Here is a 6675-nt window from a genome sequence, read left to right as displayed (position 1 = left end):
ACGCTGCCTCAGCATGGCTTGATGAGTGGTGCCATGTCCGTTCCCAGGATCTGAACGGGTGAAACCCTGAGCTGCCGAAGTGGAGTGTGTGAACTTAACCACTCGGCCATGGGGCTGGCCCCTCCTCCTTTGTCTTTAACTAAAGACTGTATTTAAGTTGGTGGCTTTGACCATTTTTGTGAGTTACTCAGTTTTCCTGGATTTCTTTCATGTATACATGTTATTAAACTTTGTTTGATTTTCTCCTGTTACTCGGCCTCATGTCAACCTAATTCCTAGACCAGCCAGAAGAATTTAGAGGGCAGCGGAAGAGTTCTTTGTCCCCTTCAATGGCTTTTTATGAGCATGTCTTTTATGTAGGATGGTCACTAACGGAGCTCTCTGCTCTGGGAAGATATGAAGTTCTAGGCCACCTGGATGCATAGATTCACCCAGGGCACCCACTGCTTCAGTTCTCACTTACTTCCCTGGATTCATACTCCTGCTTAATTCTTGGCAGCCTCTTCCATTCATTTAAAAAGAGTTTTAGCATTTTATCTAGCAATTTTTTGGGGAATTAAGAGAATTATGAATGAATTTCTCTTTTATTTTTTCAAGTAGCATTTAAATACAGTTGAACATGGCACAGATAATCGTGGGAGAGATCCTCATTTTTTCAGTCTATTGCCAATGCTGGATGCCTCAGTGAATTGGTGGATCCCTTGAGATGATTCCGCCAATGATCAGAAGTGATGAATTGTGAATGGCATACAGAGTGGACCCAACGTTCATATGAGGCATGTGCAAACTCACGGCTCACTCCCCACCCTGAGTGATCTTATTAACTTCTCTGGTGTCAAACCACCCTTTGGGGCTTGATTTCATTTCTAAGATGGACTGGTTTATCTAGTATATCTTCCTAAGCAGTGTGGGTGTCAAATCTTCTGGGAGATACTGATCTCTTTGACTCCTAGGTGTTGCCTGGGGCAGCATGAGCCTCTTGCCAGTCACCTTTAGTTTCCAACAATGTCATCTCTTTGTCCCAGTGTGCGATACAAATATCATTTTCCATGAGCACTATGTTGTGAAAAAGGTTTAGAAGCATGGTTTGGAAGATCTTATAACTGTCCTTCTTTCTCTAAAACTCTTGATTCTAAAGAGTAACTATTAACGTACTTTTCTTCCTGGTCATTTATTCAGTGAATGAGCATATTATATCCAGGAGAGAAGGGGGGTAGGTTTTGCACAGAATTGCTTTGAACTGAAATCTTCAAAAGGAGTTGCATATCTTTGTGAATGAGGAAAATCTCAAGAATTTTGTGCTAAGTGACTTGTTTAGAGCCAGTAATGCCATTCTAGGAAAATGGTTCTGATGCTCTGAAAGAGCCTAGGGCCTTGATGGCTCCTGGGCACAAATCGTAGTTGCTTAACTCTAGTTTCATAGTGCTTCTCCACCTCCTCACTTCTTTTCGTGAGTATAACCTTATAGAGGCAGCTTGTGTGACCTCAGGCTCTTTCCTCTCTTTTTTGGTTTCTGTTTAACAGCTGTGCGTCTTTGTTTTAGTTTGTTTTCAATCCCTCTGTTTCCCTGATATTTGAACAGCTTGAAATAGCAGAAGCTGATTTCACATCCCAAGGACTCTACACATAAAACCCATGGAAAACAATGATTGGTTTTGCTAATACTTGAAAGCGTTGCATCCCAACATGCTCTACTTCTGTCTGTTTCCAGCATGATTCTGAGTCATGCTTTAAGAAGAATGTTTAGCACTCAGCAACCCAGAGTTCAGTATGATCCTGAAGGGGCATTGTTTAGATTGGCATCTAGTGTGTTTTTAAAACAATAGATTCCTGTCTACACTCCAGACCTACCAAATCTAAACCTCCACGAGTGAGGGTTGGAGAATGCAGTTTTACAAAACCGTAGTTTTAGCATTTGGGAATACTTCTCTGGAAACAGCTAAGAAAGCAATTCATTTGGCTGAAAACCGGAGGAAGAGTTGAAGAAAAATTTATAGAAGAGCTATCTTTTTGTTTTTAATTTGTCCTTGAAGAATGAATAAAATATTTGCCTGATGAGGAAGACTGGGGCTGGATATTTTAGTCAGAAGGAGTAGCATGAGTCAAGACACAGGAGTGAGAGTCCACGGTGTATCTTTGAGAACCGTGAATGGTCTACTGTGACTAGACTGACGCCCGATACAGGAGGTAAAAACAACAGAAGATGCGTCAGTCAAGCAGATTAGGACTAAACTGTGAAAAGTTTTGAATGATAAGAAATTGCTTTTGATTTCATAGGCAGTAAAAGTCATCAAAGTTTTAATAAATATGATAATAATGTGGCAAGATTTTCATTTTATAATATAACCATGGTAGCCATGTGGAGGATGAATTCAAGAGAGAGGAAACTGGAGGCAATGAGACCAATCAAAGATTGTTAGTGTAGCTCAGAAGAATGATTATAAGACAGTAAGTGGGAAAACAGAGAAAAATGGCATAGATTTGGGATCATTCATTTACTCAACAAATATTTGTTGACTATTTTGTATGTGGTGGGCCCTGTACTAACTGCTAGGAAAAACCAAAACCAAACCATGAATGTTCTAAGATAAATAAAAAATACGTAATGTGTGTATATCTGTGTGTGTGTGTGTGTGCGCGCGTGTCCAAGTGTAAGTGTATGAATAGAAGAAATATTTAAAAAATAATGCATCCTCTTTGTGGAAGAGATATAAATAACTTTACTTTTATTAGACGTCAAATTTTATGAAGTGTCTACAATGTGGTTGTCTCACATTTAAAAAATATAATTTAAAAATGTATGTATTGTGTTGCCTCCCAGAACCCTGGTAAGAAGGTAGTCTTGTGAACAAACAACTATAAAGCAATGAGGTAATTGTTATAATAGAGACAGGTTGAAACATTCCTGAAAACGTGGGAGAAGTGTCATCTAAGCATGCCTTCAAGAGACAGGGAATTTTCATGAAGAAGGGAGCATTTCAAGTGAAGCTGTGGGACTTGTGGGAGTCTCAGATAGTCCAGACAAAGGGAACAGCATTGGAAGATTAATCTGAGTGGGGAGGCAGGTGTCTAATACCGAAGAGTCTTATATTCTTTGCAAAAGTGTTTAGAATTCATCTTATAGTCCATTATGAAAGTGCAACCAGGAGGAAGACAGGTGAACGTTCACGTCATGAAGGCTGTTCTGGCCACAGAATAGAAGTTGAGTGAGGTGACGTGGACTGTGGAGTGAATCAAAGGCAGGCAGGAAAATCAGTAAAGAGAGACCTGTGATAGTTTAGGTGAAAATTACCGGGTATTAGTGATTTGATTAGACAAATGATGTATGTGTTTGTTTGCATTCACGTGCGTCTGCATGAGCGTTTGGTGGGTAGATGGTCAACAAAGCAGAAAGAATTGATGATGTCTATCAAATTGCTTTTTTCCCCTCAAATGTGGGGATAATGGAGTTATTCACCAAAATAGGAAATATATGGCTAAGAGACTGGTGGGAAATTATGGTGAGTTTAATGTGGGATATCCAAGTGAAAAATTTTAGGAGGCAGATATATATGTGAGTATAGACTGAATGAAAGAGACAAAGAGCTAAAAATATCAATACAATTGAAGAGGTTGGAGAGGATGGTTGCAAGATGTTCAAATATAAGATAAAGAATGAGGAAAAGCCTGAGTAGGAGTGAAATGCTGAGTTTGACCTTGAACATGCTATAAATTATTGAATGACTACATAGCAGAGTGATTAAAGTGTGAATTCTCATGATGCTCTAGACGACCTGGTTTCAAATCCCAGCTTTAGCACTTGCTAAGTGTATCTCCGTGAGCAAATTGCTTAATCTCTTTGAGGCTCAGTTTTCTCATCTGTGTAATAGAATTAATATTAGTCTTAACCCATAGGGTTGTTGTGAAGATTAAATGAGATAGTTTATGGAGGGCAGTAGGAGTAACACCTGGAGCATTATTAGTGTTGGTTATTATTTGGATTATTTAGGAAGAATGAAAGGAGTTTGGTCTTAAATGATAAAAAATGTAGCTGTGTGAAACTCTTCTTTTACGAAGAAATAATTCTTTGTTGCTTAGTTGTCATAGAGAAGGAAACCTTTTTATCTGCGTTTTGGTCCATGGATCGAAATGATGCAAAACAACTAGAGTTTGCAATAGAAAGGATAGCTGATATCCTAGTCAAGTTTTTGAAATTTAGTCTGCGATTGTTCAGAAACGTAAAATAAGACAAAGAGCAAACCTGCGATTGTTTCTCAAGACTGAGCTCTGTTGTGTCCATCGTGATCCTGATGTGCTCTTGCCCTTTTCCGGGCTTGGTAAATTATCTTGGCTCTTCAGGCGAGGTACTTTGAAGACACATTTCTCATTTAATGTCCTCAACCATCGCTTCCTTTTTTTTATGATTAAGCATTGCAGATCTAGAAGTCAGCCACCCAAGGGAAGCGGAAGCCTGGACTTGCTGTTCTCCAGCTGTGTCCTCTCACCTGCCGTGAGTCATATTGGCTATATCTTGTTCCTTAAGAACATCCGCAAAGAAATGAACAGTTAGGTTTTCAAGGTTTTAGTGATCTTTTCTTGTTAAATAGAAAAGATGAGTGGATTTTAAGAGAGACAGGTGGAAACATTAAGGTTTCCGTTTTCCCGAAAGAGTAAATGAATCACTTGGTTGGATTATGTAAATACCTAGCTTTTCCAGTGAGAGAGGCACCACTGACTTCACAGATCTTTTTAGATTCTTAGTCTTCTTAGAAGAAGGACTAATATTTTTGAGTGTCTATTGTATAACAGTCATTGTTCTAGGTACTTTGCATATTTTAATGAGTTTAATATGCACAACAGGCCCGTGAGGTAGGGACTATTATTACATACTATTTTATAGACTAAGAAATTGAGAAATTAATTCAGCAGTTTGCCCTGGTAACGGCAGTTTGACTCAAAAGTTTACGAGCTTAACCCCAATGCTCTAGTGTATATTAGTTACTTTAAAAAAATCGATTAAAAAATTATAATAAGGCTTACAGATGTATTTTTAAATAGTTTGAAATAATATATATAAAAACATATAATAGGTGCCTCATTACGGATCTTTAGTAAAGGATGCACAAAATCATTACACTTTTAAAAAGTGCTTTGTGTATGTTATCTCATTTGATATTTACAACAACCCTGTGAGTAAAGCAGAGAAAAATACTTTTGTCCTCATTTTCAAATGAGAAAATGGAGTTCAACATGATTAAATTACTTAGTTAATGTTGTAAGGCCAATGGCAAAGTTGTGACAAGAATTTAGATCTGTCCAGTGTTTTTTCCACCTGGCCATCTCCCTACTTTCATAAATAGTAATCCCACAGTGACTTTGCGGACTAGAGGCATGGGGCAAAATAGGACATTTTTTGAAGTGAGTTTTTTACTGAATTATAGAAAAGTGCAAACTAAGGTAAACATTTATTATTAGCACTGTATTCAAAACCAAACTTGAATTTCAAGTGAAGAGTTGTTAGATTATTTATTTACTCATTTATTATTTATGGGAACTCCAAGATCCAGTCTTACCAGGCCAGTTTTAGAAAGTGTAGTTCTTCAAAATAAATATTTTGGAAATTAGACTATCCTCTTCATCTGCCTCTTGCTCTTTTGAAAAGAAATTTCCAGAATAAATTTAAAGTGTTTCTGAGAAGAATCGAAAATTTGATTTTATTTAAGGCCATTCTAAAAACTGATCTCTCACTGTTATTATTCACTGAGAGTAGTTTTGAAATAATTGTGATAATATCATGAACTAGGACAGTTTATCCCGCTTGTTTTTTTTTTGTTTTTAAAATTCACAGTGCCCTTTGGAGGTTAATCAGTTTGCTCTGCTACACACAGTACATTAATAAAATAAGAGTGTTTAGAACATTCTAGAGCCATCCTTTCCAAGTTCCTACTTAGGTTCAGTGAACCACGCTCCCTTCCAGACATAGTGCTTTTCTGGAACTTACTCCCATTGTGAGAACAATAAATATGCCCTGAGTTTGTTATAAATCTGAGAAATAATTGTAGGAGAAAATTTATAAATGAAATATAAAGAAAAGCAAACAAATTAGGGGCATGGCAGTGTGGTTGTGACTAAGATCCCAGGACTACTTCTTGCTGGTTTACTCTTTCTGAGGAAAGGGCTAACCACTGCTCTCAAAGGCCTTAAAAATACGCCTTCTGGCTGGCCGGCCATGCTCTGGAAACATTTGCTGTTCTTCATTCCTGAGCTGAAGTCTGTCTCCAGTCAAACAGACCAGAAAATGAAGGCAAGGATGGTTAATGAAGTCAAATAGAGTTGGTCTGTTTATTTTTTGCTTTAATTATGCCAGAGTCATTGCTAGCGTATTGAGAATCAGAATGGTCTTATGGGAAATAAAGCCCTGGGCCCTGAGTTTGGGGCCTGTACATTCGTGTAGACAAGTGGTGGGCATTGGAGCACATGGACTCATGAGGCGACAGTGGCTTTTTAAGTTGCTGCTGTGGTTCCCATGTCCACAATCGCTCCATAGATTCCTTCACTTTGTGTCATGGAAAGGAAGACCCTCTTTTTCACGTATGCTTCTCAGCACGCTGTCTTTTGTGATTTCCTGTTCTGATGGCTATTTCTGATATTTACCGTATCTCCTGTACCAAAATTGTGGTTGTTGCAGGCGGGGGA

This window comes from Equus quagga, chromosome 3 (assembly GCF_021613505.1).
Source record: "Equus quagga isolate Etosha38 chromosome 3, UCLA_HA_Equagga_1.0, whole genome shotgun sequence".
In the NCBI taxonomy this organism is placed as follows: domain Eukaryota; kingdom Metazoa; phylum Chordata; class Mammalia; order Perissodactyla; family Equidae; genus Equus; species Equus quagga.
Note: the sequence above shows the minus strand (reverse complement) of the source record.